General features: G+C 37.3%; 1 protein-coding gene across 10 annotated transcripts in view; it reads left to right on the top strand.

Annotated features, from left to right (window-relative positions):
* Nucleotides 1-511: 511 nt before the first annotated feature.
* Nucleotides 512-22,233, top strand: part of RALYL (RALY RNA binding protein like) — a 370,127-nt gene continuing 348,405 nt past the window's right edge. For 6 of the 10 annotated variants that reach the window (XM_048938707.1, XM_048938712.1, XM_048938710.1 and 3 more), the window contains exons 1-2: nt 639-726; nt 1,713-1,799. The gene's annotated coding sequence lies outside the window, so the exon portion shown is untranslated. Of the gene's footprint in view, nt 727-1,631; nt 1,800-22,233 lie in introns of all 10 variants that reach the window. The other 4 variants (XM_048938706.1, XM_048938715.1, XM_048938716.1 and 1 more) reach the window with 4 other exon arrangements.

Genomic DNA, 22,233 nt, shown 5'->3' with positions numbered 1-22,233 from the left:
GGGACAGCTGGTCCCCCGTCCTTCCTCCCCAGCTGCACGCGAAGCGCTCTCTCGCAGGAGATGCAGGAACACCACTCACACGGCTGAGTGGTACAGCGACCGCCACGCTGGAACCGCCCCGGGAAGGAGCGGAGCCGGGGAACCCCCTATGCACCCCGAGCCGCACGAACACCTCCTGCACAGCCCGGGCTGCGGGTACATAGGCACGGCGCACCGCCTCAACCCGAGCGGCAGGAGGGGCGGCACGGCGCACAGCTCGCCACCAGGGCAGGGCATCCCCCACCCGGCGGCTACAGCGGGCGGCGCGGCCGGAGGGCAACAGGCGGGAGGTAACTTCACGCAGCGGCGGCGAGCAAGTTGCGCCGCCGCGCAGGACGCACCCGCCTCTGCACCTCGCCCGCGCAGCCGGCTGCGTGCCCGCGCCTCGCTGTGTGTGCGCGACTGCGTGCGCGAGCGGCACCTGCCGAGACCGGCGGCCGCCCCGGCGCGTGTGCGGAGCGGGGGCGGCCGCAGGGCGCGGGGCTGAGTCCGGGCTGGGTCCGCGCCCGGCGCCGCCGCCGCTGCGCCCTCCCGGCTGCCAGTCCGCCCGGCTCCGGATCACGTGGCGGTTGCCGGAGGCAGAGACTAGAGAGGAGAGAAAAAAAAAAGCGCCTCATTCCTTCTTCCACCGCCATACTGTATTTTATAGTAACTCTCATTTTTATTCCTCCCTTTTACTCCCGCTCGGTGAGTACCTTTCCGCTGACATTCTTGTCCTCCTTTTTTTTTTTTTTTTTTTTTTTTTTCTCCGTCCTGTTTTTTTTTTTTTCTTCCTTTTGTTTTTTTTTTTTTGTTTTTTTTTTTGTGTTTTTGTTTTTTGTTTTTCCGGTTTTTTTTTTTTTTGCTTTTTTTTTTTTTCTTCTTCTTTGATTATTGTTTAAATGGATTTGATCTTTTGCTGATGACAAGTTTTTTTCTTAGCATGCGATGGTTCCTAAACTGTGAGCAAAAGGTGCTGCTGGGGCCGGGAGTCACTGGGATTGAGAAATGATGATAATAATAATAGAGACTTGCCAGTCCAGCAACAACTGCGATACGTTGAGTAGCTATATATCTGTATATGCAACTGGTTTTGTTGTGCACAGAAAACGATGTGAAATATGATGCTGTTTTTTAAAGATAAGAGAAAAGACATGTTTCTAACTCTTTTTTTTTTTTTTTTTCTTTTTTCTTTTTTTTTTTTCTTCAAAGGATTTTCTCTGGTGTTTTTATTTTTGGGTGTTTTTTCAGGGTATTTTTTTTTTTTCCTTGTAGAGATGGGATTTGCAAATGCATTTTACAGCAGTGTTTACAAAGAGTTTGTAGTCTTGCAGTACTGGTGGAAGCCACAGAGCAAGATGTTAATTTTATTATTTTTTGTTATTGTTTCTTTTTTTGACACTCAGTGCAATAAGCAGGGCTTTTTTTTTTTCTTCTTTTTCAGTTTTTGATGCCTGTTTATAACGTGAAACTTTTCTTGCAGCATGTTACAGTTACCATTTTTTAATACTTTTTTTCCTCCTTAAAGATAACAGAACAAAATATGCAGCCAAAGAAACGATCCTTACTTTTGCACATTTTCCACCTTGACTTTTTTATTCTTTTGCCGGCAGTATTTTATGGTGGTTATTATTATCATGATGGTGATAGCTGTATGCATATATACAAATAAATACATTTTCAAATGATGGCAGTGGAAGGTTTTCCTGGAGAATGAAGTGCGGTTCGGTTTCCTTGTCAACGGAAGATGAAGTGAACAACTGAACATCTCCCCAGTGCAGGTACTTCATCTCCTTGTAGGCGTTTCCACGCTGTGTAAATTACATTGTGAGATTTGAATATATATCTATTTTAAAGAAATCTCTTTCCACCCTTAGCTGAAGGTCTCACTGCAGTGCACATGAGGACTGAAGTACGTCTCTCTGCCTCCTGATTGCTCGGATGTGTGCAAAGCATTGTACTAATTGAGGCTGGGTCTGTGAGGCTGAAGAGAGGTGTTTGTGTGCTGTGTGCTGTCAGGAGGGGAAGGCAGTGAGGGGAAAAATGCAGACCCCCACCACTACCTCCTGTCCAGAAGAAATTCCCAAATTGAAATTTCAGGGTGAAATCTTGAGGTTCTTGTTCTGAGTATGAATACTCACAGGACTTCAGACAAGAGCAAAAACCCCAGCCCTGTGTTGTAGTGACTCGTGTATTTGTGTGTGTCTGTTTAAAAATTATCCATTAGAAAATAGCTGTGAGAGAAACAGCAAAGGAGGCTCCCTGGGTGAGCTGGCTCCTTGCCACACGAGACATATTTCGTAGCCCTGAGGGCAGCAAAACCCTTCTATCCAACTTCTGCTCCTCATATTACAAAGGCGTAAACAAGGCAGCAGGTTGCCTCTTATGAATTTAATTCATTGGGATGGAGATTAATCAGAAACGGATATTTGCTCGAAGGTGTTTCGTTTTGTTTTGATGATTATTAATGCCACTGGCTGGCAGAGAATGGGAAACTTACTTTCCGTGACGGTCACTGGGAGTTCAGGACTGGAGAAGAAACTGTTACTTTTCATGGGTAGTGCTTAAATGCTTAACAGAGGCTGCCCCTGATGCAGAGACAGGATATTGGTTCTTTAAAATAGGGTTTGGAAGGATTTTTCCAGATGACAGGCTTGTTGGTGGTTTTGATTTTTTTCTGGATGGAGATACAGTGCAATATTATGCTAAAGTAGAAGTGCTGAATGCTTGGATCTGCAGTGTTCTCTATAGTTTATGTTTACTTGTGGAATTTCTTAATGTATTTTATTTAAGCAGCCTTCACGGATTTGTAACTGATCATAAACTTAAGCTGTGTATTAGATGTGGAAACCAAAGTGAGTTACAGAGAATATATTTGTTTTCTTACAAGCAAAGCTTTGTGGCCAGTTTCTAATTCATTTGGAAGTTCGAGGCTTCTAACACTCAGTATACATTGTAACTTAACAGCCACCTTTAAAGTAGAAAGTGTATTAGAAGTCTTCAGCATTCTTCTGTGAAATTAGTCATGTTGAAAAATAAATCAGTTACTGTTGTTTTTATTAATTTACTCTGTAGTAAAACAGCTTTGTGTATTCAAGGTGGATTTTTCCAGCTTAAGTGTGGTAAAAATGTTTAGTGCATATCTGTGCATGGTTTCTGCATTGACATGATGGAATACTTTTGACATTATATTGGGGTCAATAATCCATTGTGTCCAAAAAAGCACTGTCTAGATATTTCCATGATGGATTATGATGACTTTTCAGAAATAGTTACAATCTGTTGTGTCAATACACTACACTGTAAGAAGATTCAGCCTGCTTATTTTCTCATGATTTAATTTGAAAGAAAGCCTTTAAAATACTGTACTGATTGAAAATCTATCTTCCACCCCTCTTTTCATTTCCCTCCCCCCTTATTTTTAAATTGAAGTTTTTCTTTAAATTATGTGAACTTAGTTAGAAAAGCATTTTTGATATTGCTATAGCACTGAAATATAGTAACTAGGCTGCAGTTTCCAGAATAATGTTCCTTTTGTCCTTTCTTTCAATACTGCAGGTGTGTTGAGTGGGTAATTTTGTACATGTAGTTGCTGACTGCAGATCCAGTCCTGCTCACCTAAGTCTTAAAGTCTGAGATAAAAAGTTGAGAAATCACTATTTTCAGCACCCAGATTTTGCCTGCAAAGCACCTGTTGTCTGAGTAGCTCAGTAATCTAATACTCGTACGTACATTTCATTTGCAGAAATTTGAGGTTGTGTGATTTTACAAAAGAGATAAAGGAGCTAATTTTGAAAGAGGATACCTCTACTTCCTGCATTATGTGGGCACAGTAGGATTTGGGTTGGTGGAATTGGTTCCAGCTTGATGTTTCCATAGCTATGCTATGACTAACACGGCTGAAAGCAGTGTTAGTGTAAGAGACAAGTGTTATTTTTGGAAGGAAGAATGAAAATTTTATTGAATTCTAATGAATTACAGTGTTGTTTCTAGAAGTGATGATGTAACTGCGTCTTACATTGAGTGTGAGAAGCACTTACTGCCCAAACTCCTGATGTGTTATGTGTGTCCAGACTTGCATGGCATCTTCTATTTTTTGTTTACATCCCATTTGATATGTGTGAGTTTAGGAATTTTAGATATTTGTAAACAGGAAGATTTGGAAAGCAATTTTTCATCTGTAACTAGCTACCATAAGCAGTACTTAGTAGCAGATAAAAAATGCGTGACAGGTGAACAGGAGTTAATGACTGTGGTGACCAGAGCACTGACCCAAATGCAAGCTTTCATCCGCTGTAGTGGCCTCAACTGGCAATGAAAGGATATCTTTTCACATTTTTCCACATAGAAGATAGGACTGGAAAGGCCTGTGGGTTTTCCAGCTCTGTTCTGCAGTGGTGCTGAGCTGGACTTGCTCCAGTGAAGATTTAGCTGGAGCACCATTCCCACTTCACCTTTTTGGGCCTGACTCTTCCAGCATTTGAAAATCTGTTTGATGCCCAAAATTTATTCTCAGACAGTTTATACTCCTTTGTTTTTGTGCCACTGCTGTCCCCACACAGTAATATTCCTCCTCTACATCTCTGCTTCGTCCTGGCTGTCTTTCCTGTGCACTTCCAGAGAGCAATCCCAGCCCCTTTTCACTTGAGTTTGCTGGGCTAACTGGTCAGAGGTTCCCATTTGCATTGGTCACAGACATCCAAGCTGTCTCTCAGCAAAGTTGGGCTACAGCACAAGCAGGGCAGCTGTGTTCACACATTTTTTGCCCTCCATGTACAGCTTCCAGCCCCCATTTAGGCCTGATGTACTCACCTGGAGCTGGACTGTGGCTGTGCCTTCTGCTGTTGAGGCAGGCATTGTGCCACACTGACCTGCCCTTAGCACTGCCACACCATGCTGCATTTCTCTGCAAAGGACTCTCAAGGATTTCTCCTTCAGCACAGTTCTTTCAACTCCCAAGAATCTTTCCTTTACTGTTTCAGCGTTTTACATTCGTACCAACCAGCGGGAGCAGAATGGACTCGAGCCAGTGTTGTATCAGAGGCTGTCTTCTAGTAGGAATATATGTGAAAGTTTGCCATAGTGCTGTTTGAAATAGCTTTTCCTAATTAGTTTCTTCCCAGATTGCTGTTATCTTAGCTCTGTTGTCTCCAAAAGCATTATTCTAAAAGCAGTTTCTTTCTCTTCCACAACGTTGTTCTGTTTTCCCCCTATTTGTCTTAAAAACAACAACATAACAGTGTTTAAAGGATAGGTCTGTCCCCATGGGGATACTTTTGAATTCCCTTGATCTTCTCAGAGGATGCAGTGCTCTGTCAAAATCTGGATCTGCATCCTTTAAGAACTTATGGAATTTCTGAACAGAAGGCAAAAGATGACAATTTCCAGATGAAAAATTATGTAATCTGTAGCACTGTCAACATAGTCATCCAGAGAATTGGATTTAAACCAGTTTGTAGCTTCTTTAAACTCCGATCCTGACTGACAGAAAAAAAAAAAAACCACAAATTTCTATTTTTAAATGATGTGAATATTACAGTGTAACATCTTCACCTCTGTTAAGGCACTAATTATTTTATGACCTTTGAACAATTACCAGGGTAACATGACTTGAAGATTATTGTTTCACGTGTACACACACTAGTATAGTTTAAACCATTTTTTCTCATCTTTTCTTTTGTTGTATTCCACAATGACACTAATCTCTTTAATGTACTGAACCCTGAAACATTTTTACTGCAGTTTTGGAAATGTTTTCTATGAAATTTACCTTCACAGAACAAACTGTGATTTTCCATCTCCATGAATCATCTGCTTATAATTAAAACAAAAAATGAAGTAGACCTTCAGATTATTAAGTATATTTCAGGCTGCTTAACATGAATACTATTAGCTTGTTTTTATGACTATGATATTTAGAGATAGAAGGGTAGAATGATCATAGATGGTCATATAGCTATTTCTTTTTACTGATGTTTTTAGTGTGATAGAGAATTAGCCAAAACTTTACACAATCTTTTAGAGCTTTACAAACACTCTTGATTAGGAATAAATAATTAACTTTTACAGTATTGTAAATTTATATACAGTGATACCAGCTACTGCGGCCTGAGAAAAGCTACAAAGCTGGATTGTTTCCCTGGTTTCCTCCCTGTGCCTCTCCACCGCATGCCCCCCGACCTTCCAGAATGTATGGGCTCAAGCAATAACCATTCTGCAGCAGCATCTGTTTTAGGAACAGAGATTTGTCTGTGGTGTAATTCCTTCACGGTTACTGCAGTACGCGTAATAATATCTTCTTAGACTTGGCTCTTTGAGGTTGGAAGCAGCAGAGGTGGGTTTAACAGGAGTGGCAGCTATTAATGATGGCATGGTGATACATAAATGGTTGCTCCCCAGGCTTTTTATTTTGCCTTTGCATACTCGTGTTTCTTCTTCCTTAAGTACTCAAAGCTCTGGTGAAGCTTGATTTACTTAAGTGTCTTTCCCCAGGTTAACTTCTCCCAGTGTCAGTGAGCAGTGCCCAGCTGACATGCAGTCACTGAACATCGAAGTCAATGCGGAGCTCTGAAAGCAGCTGAGAATTTGTGTGGGCAGTACTGTGGTCCTCTGACCTCTGCTCCCAGCCCTTGGACAGCCATAGATCCAGGCTAAGGCAGTACTGCTATTGTCTATTTAAAGGGCAGCAATTCAGAAAGGATCCAATGATAATTTTTGCACCTTAATAATTACTAAATGACTTGGTGAAAGTCTGATCTTGAGTCTACCAAGTGTGCCACGTGTCAAATGCTTTTACTGAGCCTGTTCAATTCGGTATAGTTTTTTTTTTCATCAAAATCCTCCCTCTACTCAGACGTGCAGGGTCAGCATAAAAGGGCTATCTGGCACAAATCAAATTCTAATGGGATATTGTTTACTTGATTGAAGAAAGGCTACATTTGTTGTGTAGACAAATATCACAGTAGCACAATGTATTCCGCAAAAGGTTTTAACTAGGAGATTCATACAGGAGCTGAGCAGTGTTTATGCCAAATAGATACAAGATGCATCTTGTTAATTAGAAGTAATTTTAGGTTCTGGAAGAGGCACTGCACATGTATGCTTCGGATAGAAAAGCTTTAGGCTGCCTTATAGTTAACTTGAAGTTAACTGTAGTTGTACTTGCACGATGTTGGATATACTGGTCCTTTCTGTTTGACTGTGGTATAGTTCAGTTTTATGTTTAAAAATACAAAAATGTTTGCACCACATAAGGCATCCTCTTTATTAGAACAATTTGAATGAAAAAAACACAAAAATGTACAAGTAGAACAAAGACAGTTATGTGCATCTTTGCACAAAGAATCTGGTCTCAATTGCTACTGAATGCTAACAGCTCCTGTTGATAGTTGACGTAACTCACTGACAGTGAAACACTGTACATTTAGTACTTGTAGCATCACAATTCTGAGCTTGAAATATATTCAGTGTAGCTGCAATATTTTATTGAAAGATCCTTTGCCCAATAAATGTTAAGGTAGAAGTTGTGTGACATTAAAAATGTTACAAGCAAACTGTCATGACATCTATTAAATAGTCTAAACTAAGCTTCCTATCTGGGTAACTACAAAAGAGATTATTTATACTATGTTCCAATTTACAGAATTTCAGTTTTATCGTTTATTGTCTTGTATTTGCCTCTGATTATATACGGTAAAACATAACACTTTACATGCTGCACAATAGGTCAGTTTTCTGACCTATTTCAGTTTTCCTATCAACTTGCTTTTTCAAACTGCAAAATAAGAAAGGTGCAGTCATGTTTTCTCCCTGCGTATAGGGGAAGCTCAGTAAATGGGCCACCTGCAAGGTCGGTTTTGAAAAAGTTAGCATCTTCTATTCTGTGTTTGTAAGTGGTAGACAATTAATGTACCTTATGCACGATGAACAGATAAAGTAGATTTAAATTTTGATGTTATGTCACTTGCGCTTTAGTGGGATAATTCATCAGCACATTGATGCTATTTTCATTGTTTACTATTTTATGAGAGAAGCATACTGTGTTACCATTCATGAGGATGTGCTCTGCTCTGGTGGGTTACATGTGAACAGAAACCTGGTCCTGTATACATACTGGTCAAAGTACATCTGCCGGTCAAAATTTCCCATCAGAACATATTTTTCTGTAGACTTTGATGAAATGATTCACACAAAAGGATAGACTGATCTCTCTTAACATTGTTGTTTAAAAAATGGGTTTTCAGAGCTAAGCTAGTCATCATTTTACCCATTGGAAAGTCAGTCATTGCAGTCTAACACAGTTGCTTAGGGCTTTGTACTCAATGGAGATATATAGGCACCTCTAGAGAGCTATGGGTTATATCCCGAGAGGCACCTATGGATAGCTGAGATAAGCAACCTTTCTAAAATACCTCTTTCTTTTCACTTATGAGAGAGAGAGCACAGATTCCTAAAATTTTGATGGATAAAGAGAGATAAATCCATTCTTTCTCTTCCCACTTGTTGAAATCCTGATTTCTTAATTAAATATTTAATTGAAAACTGATTTTCTTGGTTCTATAATCTTCATGGCTTTAAGCTTTTACTTGAATTTCCACTTTTTCACTAATTTATTTATTTGTTTGTTTATTTATTTATTTTTTTACAGAAATCAATATGTATTTGCAAACAGTTTAAATCAGTTCTAAACTATGACAGAATTCCTATAGATTTCTGTTGGGGCCAAGATTTCATATCTTTTTTTTTTTTTTTTCTCCCATCACTTCATATAATTTTCTGACTCTTTATAAGTTTATAAATCCTACAGCTTCAATAAATTCTCCTTGCAGAGTTCTACCATAAAATCCAGGCACTTCAGTTACTGGGTACAATCATGGACCTCACCTGAAAAACCTCTGAAAATAACTGAAAGATAAGGATCATGTGGATGTCAATTGAATCAACTTAAAGTTTACATATGTGAATTAATGTAACTATATATAGTTATTGTGTCAAAAAGTTAACAGTAGATCAGCAAAGAACTGAAGATCTGAATCTGAAAATTGTAAATGACTCTCAAAAAGGCTTTTTACAGAAAAACTTGCCCATTTGTGCTACTGCCCTGTGCGTTATGCCGATGTCCTCTTTTTTTTCAGTTAGCAGCAGCTACCATGTCACGTTACGCTCTTTATCACCTCTTTGTCTTCACCTCTGTTCTTTGATATATATTGATATTTCTACCTTTGTTTTTTGTACTGTATCTCAACAATGCATTGTCTGAGCAGTCTTCATAAAAAATGGATTTTCAAGGATCATATACCTAGCTGACTTGATTAAGTCAGCTCTTTCTTCAGTTTTATTTATGCACCGTAACATTTCCTTTTTCAGTCATGCATTTTTGACTCAGATTTGGAAGTACAGTGTTGACACAACATTATAAAGACCTCATGATTATACAGTGTGGGGACATAGAAGAACACAACTGAACTTCTTCATTAGGGTATTAGCCAAACTCTGCCGTTTGATGTTGCTGGGTCTAACCATAACAGCTGCTCTGTGTGAGTAGGTGGTCCAGGGTTGCTGAATGAGGAATATTTGCTCAGGGACCTGCTAATGAAAAGAGCAATTACAGGAAAAGTAATTACAGTGTAAAGAAATAAATTATTTCAGGAATGCCAGGATGATGATGATTATTATGTTTTATGCACAATCCTATATAGTATGACATTTCATTTCAGGAATTTTAAAATGGGTTCAGAAATTCTTGATACTTGGTCACAAATATTAATAAATGTTTTAAATATAAATTATAATCAAAATAACTTGGCTACTCTTTACGTTGGATCTTTTAAGGTCAAAATCATCTCTGCAGTAGAGACCTATGTCACACTGGTCTGCAGTGACAGATAGAGGAAAGTGTATTTGAAAATGTTAGGATAGTTCCTTTGAATTTCTGGATTCTTTTTGTCTTTTATTTCTAATGTTTTTTTTATTTCAGGCTTACTGGACCCTCCCTCCTGCTCTGGACCTCTCCCTTGGTGCCGGCACAACTCAAAGGATGTATGAAAAGGAAGCAATAGGAAAGGGGTGGAATAGGGGAAAGGACTAGAAAGAGAAATAGGAGGGAGAACAATAGAAATTGAGGAAAAAATCCCCAGCTGTTCAATTAAGGCTTCAGAGAATGGGAGCGTTTGCAGTCCCTGCTCCTCCTCACCTTCCTTCCTCAGTCTCAGCCCCTCTTCCTCCACCACCTTAGCTTTCATCAGCACTATATATATTTCATTACTTATTTCTATTTCTTATTAAAAAAACAGAAGCAGAACAATAAAATCTTTGCAAACAATGAAAAATACCCCCCTTCTCACAAATTATAGTGTAATTATACTCATGTAACTGTGAGACAGGATGGGGGTTTCCTTCTGGTAAAGTAGACTTGACAGAAAGTATGGAGTGGATTTATGCATTTTCATGAGAGAAAAGAGTTTAGGTTTCTCATTCCTTCATACCCACAGTGAGCCCTTCAGATCAATGTGCAAATGGCTGTGTTTCAGTTTATTCACCGATGTCCAAAAGCAGGCTTTCCATTTACCTTTATTTACTTATTTTCTTCATCCATTTCTCTCAGTGGCTGTCTTACTCCCCATCATCTTAGTGGGACTATAAATTAAAAACTCTCTTAATTCTTTCAGTTCATTCAAAATTTACATTGTATTATTTATGTTTTGAGCTAATTCTGGCCCTTCACAGCCATTCCTACCAGGAAGCCCTCCCACCTGACAAGTTTGTCTTAGAAGCATTAACAGAATGGGTGGATCCAGTACTTGGTATTTCTAAGAAGTTATTTCCTAAATGTGGAACTTAAACTGGTCTTTTGTCTTCCCCATACCAATTTGACTAATAAGAAAAGTCAAAATGTAACTTATGGAGCCAATACAAAATAAAGCCTGGTGAAAAATTTGCAGACGTAAAGGTCAAATATTAAAAATTCCCGATTCCTTGTTATACTATAATCAATTATGATACTTGAGTGAAAAAAGGTGTTGATATCTGACCTTAGAGATGCTGGTGGAACTGGTCCAGAGCGGAATGATCAGGTCCAAAAGGCTGAAATAAACTTTAGATGCTGAAATGACATTTAAGAATACTGTAGGTTAATTTATTAGGTATTGTGCATATCTAAATACAACAGGTAAACACAAGCATGCTATTAAATAAAAAAACAGTACATAAAATTGCAATAAAGTAATGACTTCTTTCAGGGATTTTAATGTTACATTTAACTAATGTGTTGGAATTTCATTTTACGTTTTTTTAAGATGTGTTTTAAACACTAACTGCTGTCTCGTTACCTGACTAGAAGCTAGATTTCAGTCTGCCTAATGTGTTGTTGTTCTTGCAGTTTATTTAGATTTCTATTATTTCTGACCAATTTATGTGAGTCACACGCTTGAAAAATAGGTTTCTGATTTTGGCAGGATATTCAGAGTCCTTGACCTTGTTAATTTGGGTCTCTGGGCAGTCTGTCCAAAAACCAAGGTTCTTCAGAGGAGCTCTTTGGATCAATACAGTGAGGTATCCAGCTGTCCCTGGGAACTGCACTAGATGATGTGGTTGTCCTATGTGGAAAACCAAGCTCCTGCATATACCAGAGTGTGCTCTGAAGGGAACTCACCTGTTCTCCTGCCTGAACCCGGGAGCTGTTTTCTGCAAATGCGGGATTTATAACAGAGATTTTTCACGGGGGATTTCAGGGAACTTAAGGTGTGAGGTGGAGTGTAATGGTTTTAAGACAGGTGACAGTCAGTCAGGCAATCTTGATCCCTCTGTGAGATTTAGACCAACTTTGCCAACCCTAAGTGTCAGTTAAGGGAAACCTACCTTAAATCCTGCCTTAACTGTAGATTACTTAACCTGGGATTTAGACAGAAATTATGCAATCTGAAGCCCCAGTCTGCTGTTGAAGTGCAGTACAGTGCCTATACTACAGACCACTTTACAAAGAGGAGAAATCTGACTTTCTCCTCCGAGCAGTTATTTTGGAGCCACTGATGCAAGTGAAGTCACTAAGACTTCATACACAAGTAAGAGGAAGAAGGAGTCTTGGAGAAGAATCTGAAACAAAGATTTTTCAAATCAGTGGATGGAGTGATGATAAGTGCCTTGGACTGACTCAAATCATTTGTCGTTTCTTGTTCATAAAAATATCATACATTTTAACTTTGTAGTTTGCTTTGCAACCTTTATCTTCTTCTTCAGGCTGCGATGAAATTATTTCATAGAGCAATTGCCATCTCACTTTAAAATGTAACTACAGTATAATCCATAATGATCAATTTCTTCTATGACCAGCTGTTTGCTATTTTACAACCCTGCAGTGCATCAGAAAAGTATTTTTACAGAAGTGGAGTAATAGAATTGACACCTTTGAAGCTAGGAACTTCCTAATGAAAATTTTGAAGTCTGAAAGGATCTATTTCAAATTAAATGTTTCAGAATGTAAGATAAAGTATGTTTCATGATATTGAATCCTACATGTTACATGCAAGTTTTAATGTAAATTACTTTAGTCTTCTAATATTAGACTTCTTCCATAAAATTGAAATTATGATTCCCTCATTTTTTAGCTACTGCTCAGACAGGGCAACAATTATATTACTTATGAAAGTCTGGAGAATTATGGCTGTCTCTACTAAACACAGAGTTAAAAGCCTGACCTCAGCATCTTTGGGAAAGTCTTACTGCATGCAAAGATTACTGAATATGATGGTAATCTCTGTTTGGCCTAGAAAACAGAACTGAGGTGAAAATGAGGCTGAATGCAGGCTGCCATTATTGTCAATAAGATACTTCACATATAAAATATATTTTAAGTATGTTAAGGATGCAACATACCAGCTACACTGACCGTAAGATCTATAGCTTTCTATATCGTAAGTTGTAGCCCTGGTAGAAACTGGGAGTCTGGTACTGCTCTCACAAGTTTCCAGTGGTTTTGATGTAAATCCGCTCAGATTGAGGTGACAAAGCTTTACTTCAGGATGTAATTTCTTAGTTTAGTTTTTTTATAGTAAAGATGAAATTTTTACCTTGTATTTTCTCGTAATGGTCTCTCTTTCTCCCAGTCTGGTGTATTTTGAGTAATACAAAGAATGTACTGTAATAAATAGAAGACACACTCCCTGTTTTGTGGTTAGGGCTGTAACAACTTTGCAATTGATTTAATTGGAAGCAAGATCAAGATTCCACTTTCAACGCAAAAGGCTGTATTTCTGATAAATGTAATACAGAGTATTAGCTCAATAGAACAGACAACCTGATGCCTGCTGAGTCAGTAGTCGTGGAGATACAATAATAAATATTTGATTAAATATAAAAAATGCAATGTTATTTTTTTTCTAGTAAAGTATTTTTCCTAGTCATATATTTTTTTCTGATATATCTGAAGTAGGAAAGAGCTGTTGCAGCGGGCTAAACTCAGAATCCACATAGCTCATTATTTTGTTTCTGCTGGTAGTAAAGAACAAAGAAAAAAGAAAGTTTTCTGACAAGAACCTACTTTCTAGTAAGAAAGTAGAATGTCAGAATAATGATAGAAGAATAAATTATACTGCCATGGAGTTTATGCCTGGGTTATTTTACAGTTAATCAATATTAGTATACTCATATCTTATACAATTGGATTCACATCAGGACAGATCACAATCTTAGCAAGCAAAGTAAATGCAGTATCTATGAATTATCTTATCAGTGAACAGCAACATCTTATTCAGCAGAAAACAAAAGCTTAAAATAAACTGCAGGACTTACGCTTAAAGTAAAGCAACATTTTAATTTTTTTTCTTAAATGAAGAACTAAAGCTTCACTTATTGCATTTGCAATAAAGTAAATTGGGAATACATCATTAAGTTAGTATTGCAGTTCTGATCAAAATGCTGACGTAATTTCAGAAGACAGAAGTTTGTTGTTTCCTAAATTCTGTGGCTGCTTAATTTTTGTATTCCTTCAATTTGCCATTCTATAACTTTTTTTAACATAGTGTTGAATGTATATGTGAATTATCTGTATTTACTATACTGAGGGAAATTACATACACAGACGTATATTAAAAATTTCATTACAAAATATCTAACGACAATACTATAAAAAGGCATTTATGTATAAAAATAGTTTTGGAGTATTGCCTTATTGTCCACCACAGGCTTTTGTTTGCTGAAAAGGTTTTCATCTCAATTTACAGAAGTTAATAAAAAAGGGATATTTCTGTTAGCACAGGTTACTACTGTAAATACAATGAAATTGTCTTTCTTGCAATACTGAAACAAACTGCAAGAAAATGAAAACAAGCCCATACCAAAACCAATCAACTAAAAGCCTCAAAAAAGATTATTTTTTGTTTCTTGGGTAATTTATTTTAAAATGTGTATTTTTGTTGTTGCTGAAATGTCTGTTATATTTTGTATAATCCAGACTGAACATACGTCTGCTTTTTGCATGTTCTGCTATGAATTAGAAACTTTCCTACGTTTTCTAGTTGCATTACCTCGTAATAGAGTAAAACATTAGGATTATGAAGGCATGCTTTAATAAACAGGGCAGGACGTTTAATTTTAGTAATATCTGTATCACAGTAGAAACGTAGGAGGAAATCTCATTTCTGAGAACTTCAGCTTTCCATATTTGCCTACTGATACTTAGAACAATAAGGTCTTGGTCCTTAGGTATTGGTCAGATTTGATCTGAGAATTTTAAAGCTTTGCAAATACTTTTCATTTAAGAAGTGATAACATAAGAAAACTGTTACTGGTTGTGTTGCCACATTTCATAGTAACCTAGCCATAAAGCAAGACTCACAGTTTATTAAAAAACATAAAGGGGATGGTTCAGCTCCAGCTTCTCAAAAACATGTGGTTTACATACAGCTTGTAACTCACCATGAGTGCTTGGGATTCAGCCACAGAGTATGTAGTCAGTGATAGCTTTTTTTTTTCCCCTCAAAAAATAATGCGCAGTGTAAATATTAAATTATTTCTGATGTGAAATCATCCAAAGTATTTGCATGCATTGCCTTTGTGAATTCAGTCGCAACCTCTCACCAGTGGTGTATAAAAATGTAATAAGCAAAATTATCCTAATCCATTTAAAAGCATTCTTTCTTACTCCTTGGTAATTTTTGTCTCATGCTGTATATTTTATATGTGTCTGCCGTTATACTTGAGATGCACTACCATTGTCCTTGTATCCTTTTTATAAGTCCCCAGGTAGTTCTTTCACTGGGAGATTTTTTTATGTTACTGTCTTTCTGAGCACCTTTTAACACAGCTCAACCTAAAAAAAAGAAAAAAATGGGTCTTTATTAATAGAATAATAACAGCGTATTTCAAAGCATATGGAGCAGAAAGAAACATCAAAGTCAAGCTAACAAATAGTGAAATTATCACAGTGAAATCTACAGAAAAATCCTACAGACAGTTTGTGGGCAGAATTTTAAAAAGACATGCAACTAATTTCGATTTTTTAAATGAGCTGTCTTTCATGGAAGTAGGACATGGAACTCCCAACAGTTAAAGAGACTCTACGACAAGATGCTAAAGTGTTCCTTCATATAAGATACAGACCCTTATAGACCGTAGCTGAATCATTAGGGAAAAAAGATGGATGTTTTCAAAAGCAAGTCTAAAAGGGAATATTTTCTTTGAGTGCAACCAACAGGAAATCATGGAAAGATATTGCATGAACTAGTGGTGTGGTTTGAACGTGTGGGTTCATTTGCATGTTTTGTCTCCACATAGCTAATCCAAAGCATGCAATCACAGTGGTGGGGCAGGGAATGATGTGGGTTTTGCCTTTGGTAAGGATTCCACCAAGGCAGGTAAGAACTTACCTCCTGCCAGCATACAAACATGCACATTTCTTAGGGTTTTATATTGTTTGTTGATATGTTACATTATACATAATCAAATTTGATTAAATCCAAGAACTCACTCACTTGTCTTGGATTAATACAAAGGTATTTTATGGACAGAAATTACTGTGCATAAGACGTGTTGCATCTTTGTCTCCCTCCAATTTATAGGAGGGAGAGGAGGTTCTTCAGGAAAACTCCCTTATTTTGCAATACTGTGTCGAAAATTGCCATAGTACCAAAGAAGATATGGGTTGTTCTCCTGTAAATCAATATTGATGTTTTCTGTGGTTAGATGTTCGTTCAATTGCAAAGTCACACTTTACTGGCCAGTAAGATTTTTGAGACTCTAGATTAAACTGAATGCTACAGAGGAACATCTACAATTGCCACCTTTTGGCATCTGAAATTGTATGTCAGTTATACCCAAAATTTTATACCATTTAGGATGCAGTTGAAAATAAATTGAGCTGGAATTCTATATCTGTTTCCCAGTAGACTTGGAGGAATGTTACCACCATTGGAGTTCTTATTAATGTATAACATTTGTCTTTTGCCAAATTCCAGCACAAGGTATTTTACCCATCTTACTACAAAAGCTGCTGATAAATTTGAATTCTTTGGAATATGGTGATATTGAGTGCATTATATAGAAAGGGTTATACCCTAAAATAGTAATTTTCAAAAACACATTGCAAAAATGAACCTTTTCATTTCAGTGTGTGTGGTTGCACAGATTGTTTCTGGTTTTAGATTATATTCCAAGGGGATTTTTTTTTTTCTTAAAATCACACTTATTTAGAAAAATGGAAAATGACTTTTGTTATACACAGCAGGAGACTATCAATGGAAAAGCACTATGCCACTCAGTTCCGAAGCTCCTTTTAGGTAATATTCTTGTTCTAAATCTTTGTCTTAGTCTGTGGTTGTTTTGCTGTTGTTTGTTTGTTTGTTTTCCTGAAGACATGTAGGTGTCTTTGCCCTCAATCAATCTCATTGCCTCTCAGTGTTATGTCTAAATGACTTTCAGAAAATTCTGGAGATGGTTATTAGGTAAAACTTAATACTTGGTTGGTGGAGCCTCAAAACCATAGCTCAAACTTCTGTATTCAGTTTGGTGTCCTGTAAAATCCCCCCATAAACTAATCCCCTTTGCAGAGCTGTGTCCACTTTTGGGCTGTGGAAGTGGTATCTGTGGTAGGAAGTTACAGCATCAAGGAACAGAATTCCCTTCTCCATTGAACTCTAATGAAAAGCATTAATCAGAAGACAGAAGACTGGTCCAAAAACACCTGGTTATTTTACTAAGCATATATTAATTGATTCATGTAGAGAGGACTTCACTATTAAAATCTTTCTTATGATCATTAGGGCAAAAAATGATGCACTTTGAGAATAAACAGCAGTATTAGTTACTTTTCTTTCATATGTTATTTTTGCAAGCATAGAAATGAAAAATAAACCTCTAGAGCCCATTTATGGAACACTATATTTTCTTTATGAAAATTTTCTGTTGATGCAAATTGTCCATTTGTTATGTCTGATTTCTTCAACATCCATACTCTACTGTTAACCGTCTTTGACCTAAGCAAAATAATCCAGTTAATTTCACTGATGGCCTTTAGCCTTTGACCACTAATAAGCGTACAATTTTATGTTATGAGGAGTATTCTGTCATGTTGATTTGTTGAAAAATGGCGCAAGAAAAAAACCAAAACATTCTGCAAAGGTGCTGGGCAGTGAAAAAGGCAGAATAAATAGGATCTGAATGTACAGCAGAATAAACTGGTGCTTGGGCCTTCACTCTCTTCCTTTCCTCTTTAAAGCATTTCAGTTTAAATTTTACTTGGACTCAAACACCTTCTTTCTACTATACATGTTCCTCTACAGAACTATTAACATATTTGAAATGTTTTCACTAATCCTGTGGAATCAAATAGAAATGATCCCATAAGCAAATAATAAAAGGGTTGAAGGGTAATGTCTTTGAAGGTTTTGTTTTGTTTTTAAAATTAAAAATTACTGTGATACAGACGTTTTTAAACAGGGTGTCCCATATCACCAGCTGGTATAATTTGTTTGGATGTCTCCATTAAATCAATGGAGAATCGATTACCTGGTTTTATGCTCATATCTTGTTCATAGCAAATGTAATGGGATTTGCTTCATTTTAGTGAAAAGTTGTGGAAAATAGGCTGATTAGTTATGTAATGGGAAGATCATTTCAGTCTTCCTGCAGAACGAGTAATGGAGCTTTAAAAATATTCAGGTAAGGCTTGTGTATGCTATATATGAAGGATGGGGGAAAAGGGCTGCAGTGTGCAGAAGATGTGAGCATGGAAGCCGTGAACTTGACATCATCTTTTTAGTGAAAGCTGTTTAGCTCTAGAGCCTCTCCTTTGCATTTTGAGAGGATTTTAGAAGAATGTATTATTCATAGTGAAAGAATAGTTAAAAAGTCTGTTGTTTCTGATGGAGGATTATGGACACAAGCTTGCATTTTTTAAAATCCATTTTTTATGTTACACAGCGGTGCAAGAAATGTCTTGTGATTTGAACAGTGTATTGATTATAATCAATCAAACATTTTTCATAGACTAAGGTATGCCATGTTTAGCAAAAACTGCATTGACAAATAGAGCATATTAATGGATCCTGGAAATCTTGGCATGTAATTAGGTTGGCTTAGGTCTTTAAATGTAAAGGATGCTCTGTAAATGTGCTGCCATTCAATAAACCAATTTTTACATTGATTATTAGAGATATAATGGAGCATGTTATTACATTAAATGTTGAGAAGAGTTAAATAACAGAAAGTTTCAAGCAATATGGTCATCAGATATTCAGCTGTTAATACACCATTTTTTTATTGTTGTGTTTTGGATAAAGAATTACAGTTTGGTTTGGGAAGTAAGCTTTGAAGCTGGTAAGGCTGAAAGTAGTTAGAGAATCATATTGTGCAGATTGCAATTTTAACTTCCAGATCAGAAAATCGGATCTCTTTTAATAAAGAGAAAAATATCCATACATTGAAAAAGCCCTTATATAATCGGAACTTATACCAGTGGTATGGTAACACATTTTTTTCTGTTCTATGTTTCAGAACCAATATATTTTTTTCCATTGGTATGTGTAATGAACCATAGTTAATATATGCTACTTAGTTTAATCTCTCTGAAACTCAGCTTTTCAGTATGAAAGCAAAGGGACAGTAGGAGAATGCAAATAGACAAGGGATAAAACATGAAAATATATTTATGGCACCTGAGCCTCAGCTGTCAGTTCATGCATGAAGTATAAGATGGGACAGTAGGCTGGATTTGGTTTTGCTCTAGACCTTGTGGCATGCGCATATCGTTAGATTTCACAGAGCTACAGAGTTGTAGGGGCTAGAAGGGATGTCCAGAGATCATCAAGTCCAAACCCCCTGCAAAGCAGGCCCCCTACAGCAGGTTAGTCAGGTAGGTGTCCATACAGGTCTTGAGTATCTCCAGAGAAGGAGACTCAACAGTCCCCCTGGGCAGCTGTGCCAGTGCTCTGTCACCCTTACTGTGAAGAAGTTCCTTTGTGTATTTGATGCAGAACTTCTTATGCTCCAGCTTATGGCTTTTTCCCCATGTCCTGTCCGCACAGACTGCTGAAAAGAATCTGGCCATGTCCCTTTGTCTCCTACACTTAAGATATTTTTAAACATTAATAAGATCCCCTATGAGTCTTCTTTTCTCAAGGCTGAACAGACCCAGGTCATCCAGCCTTTCTGCACAGGGGAGATGCTCCAGGTCCTTTATCCTCATTGTGGCCTCCTCTTCCCAGTCCTCTATGCTGTTCTTATACACATTACTTTGATAGTTGAAACCACATACCTTTACATCTAGTGATGTAAAGTCTTGTAATGAAAATATAATTTTATAAAAGAGGAGCTGTGCGGAAAGAAACAGTAGAAAGACTGTTCCTCACACTTCGTTAGAGATTGTTCACACTGCAGGTAGCTCTGCCAAAATTGATAAATTTGGATTTCATGACAATATTGCAACAGCTCTGAGAACAATCAATCAAAGGACAATTATTATTATTTTTTTTAATGAAAGCACTTAGCAAAAACTTTGTGAATATGTGAACAGGAAAATGCAATTACTCTTGTAATTTTTCAAAACATTAATTGTTTTACTTTGTGTCAGTGGCCCCCAGAAAGGATTTTTAGGGAGGGATTGTCAAAGTATGAGAAATTTTTGTCAAAAATTTTTGGGGTCCTGATGTGTTCTGTTTGGTAGGTGGCTAGGATATGTTTACAGGCTCTAGTGGCTGTTAATTCTCCTGTACTGGCAGGATTTTTAAATGTTTTAAAGGGCATTTTTTAACCTCTCCTCAGTGCTAGGAGAAGGCGAGGTTGTTGGCAGAATGTGGCTGTAGTCAGTACTCTCCGAACATTACTGAGGCTTTAATAGCAGCACGTTAAAATGGAAAGAATACAGCTCTTCAATGGGTTCAGAAATAAAAGGTGTGCCAAATACCATTGTTAATTAAAGGAGGAAAAAAAGAACTTTCAGTCTGCTGAATAATAAGTACATGATTAATAAAACGTGTGGGTAATAGAAATGTGGTATATACGTTTCCTCTTCTTTATTTTTTTTAATGAAATAATGCACAAAATGGGCTTGTCATGCATGGTTCCAGTGATCACTACTTAGTTGGTTCACCAGTAAATAGATGCCCAGAAGATCAGTCTGAGATTTGGATTTGATGGCTATTTTTGTGAAAGATTCTGTTAACTGCCTTTAATGGGAGGGTTGCTGGAGCTTCCAGTCAGTCTAAAACTTGCAAGCAAACCCAATTCATCTTTTGTAAATAACAGTTTTCTTTGTGGTCAGGTCTAGGTCTACGTCTATTGACTCTTTGGTACTTTCTGATGTTTTTGAACTCTGCCTTCTCTGCCTCATTTATTTTCTGTAATTGAAATGGGAATGAAACCCTTCATCATTAAAATTATGACTCATATGCTGAGTTAACTGTCACTCTGTAAGACCGAAAAGAAAATATTTTAGCAGTTGTGTTTTCAGCCACCACCGCAGTGTTGTCTATGTGTGTTGAATAGGTAGCCACCTACACTAGTATTCCTATAGTCAGCTCTGGGTCTTGTGCTCAGCCAAAAGTCCCTCAAACCAGTAGAAAGACAAAATGGATAGAGAGTGTGGAATAACTACCTATACCATTCATTCTGTCCCTTTTGACAAAGCTGTCATAGTCAGGAGGATTCTCTACATCAGCATTGGTGGAGACATACGCTGTAAGAAAGAGGAAAAAGAAAATGGTCATTTTTTGAAACAATTTTGCATTAGCTGAGATTTTGGAGGACTGATTATTTAAATAAATAGGTGGTTGTCTCTGTGAGGGTGATATTCTCACATATAGGCAATAGCTTTTGAAAGTAAGGCCAATTAATTACTGTTGTGTTAGAATGTGACACTTTTAGGTGAGAGGCTTTGAAATGAATCAGAGGTAAGTGCTGGACCTGTTTCTGAAATTGCTTCTGATCAGTCAAAAAGAAAATGATGGATGCATTTGTCTGATTAGGAAAAATGCAGCGACAGGCAACTAAAATTTTCCTATGTACATATTTAAACAACAGCACTAAACAATACACTTCATTTTGTCACTGGAAATACTTCGTTACGAGATGATGATTCATCATTGATCTTTGCTCTCTGCCGATGGAAGAGCTCCCCTGGGAGGAAAATATAATCTATATCTGTCTTATTTGTTTGACAAACCAAAAATATCAAGAAACAGAGTTCTGCTTTTGTTTCAGAGACTTAAAGTACATTTTCTAACTTTTCATTCGAAAAAGCTGTTTGTAAATCTAGTCTAGAAAAATGCTGTTTTTATAAGCTCCAGGAGCATGTTTTATTTGGAGGGAATGAATTATTCCTTGCCAACAGACAGCTGTAAATACATAAAGCGCTCAAGTTTCTTGAGGCTTGGCTCAAATGCCAGCACAAAATCAATGGTAAAAATCGATGCCTTATATGAGCAGTACTTTACTTAATCATTTAAAAAAATTATTTCAGTGGGACATAGAGGGCCAGATCCTGAGCAAATGGCCAGAAATATTTTAGCTTCTGTAGAGTTCTATTGATTTACTCCTCAGTGATCTGGCTTACTGTGGAAATTAAGTTTAATATAATTTTATTTTTTAATGTATTTATTTATTACTGAACATCACTGAATTTTCCACAGCCACAAACGTGGATTATGCTCATGGCACATTCTTGACATACACAGAATATGTAGTTGTGTCTGATATGGAAAGAAATTGCAACTGACATTTACGAGCACA

Source organism: Lagopus muta, chromosome 3 (genome assembly GCF_023343835.1).
Source record: "Lagopus muta isolate bLagMut1 chromosome 3, bLagMut1 primary, whole genome shotgun sequence".
Lineage (NCBI taxonomy): Eukaryota > Metazoa > Chordata > Aves > Galliformes > Phasianidae > Lagopus > Lagopus muta.
The sequence above is the reverse complement of the archived record's forward strand: the minus strand, read 5'-3'. Positions and strand labels throughout refer to the sequence as shown.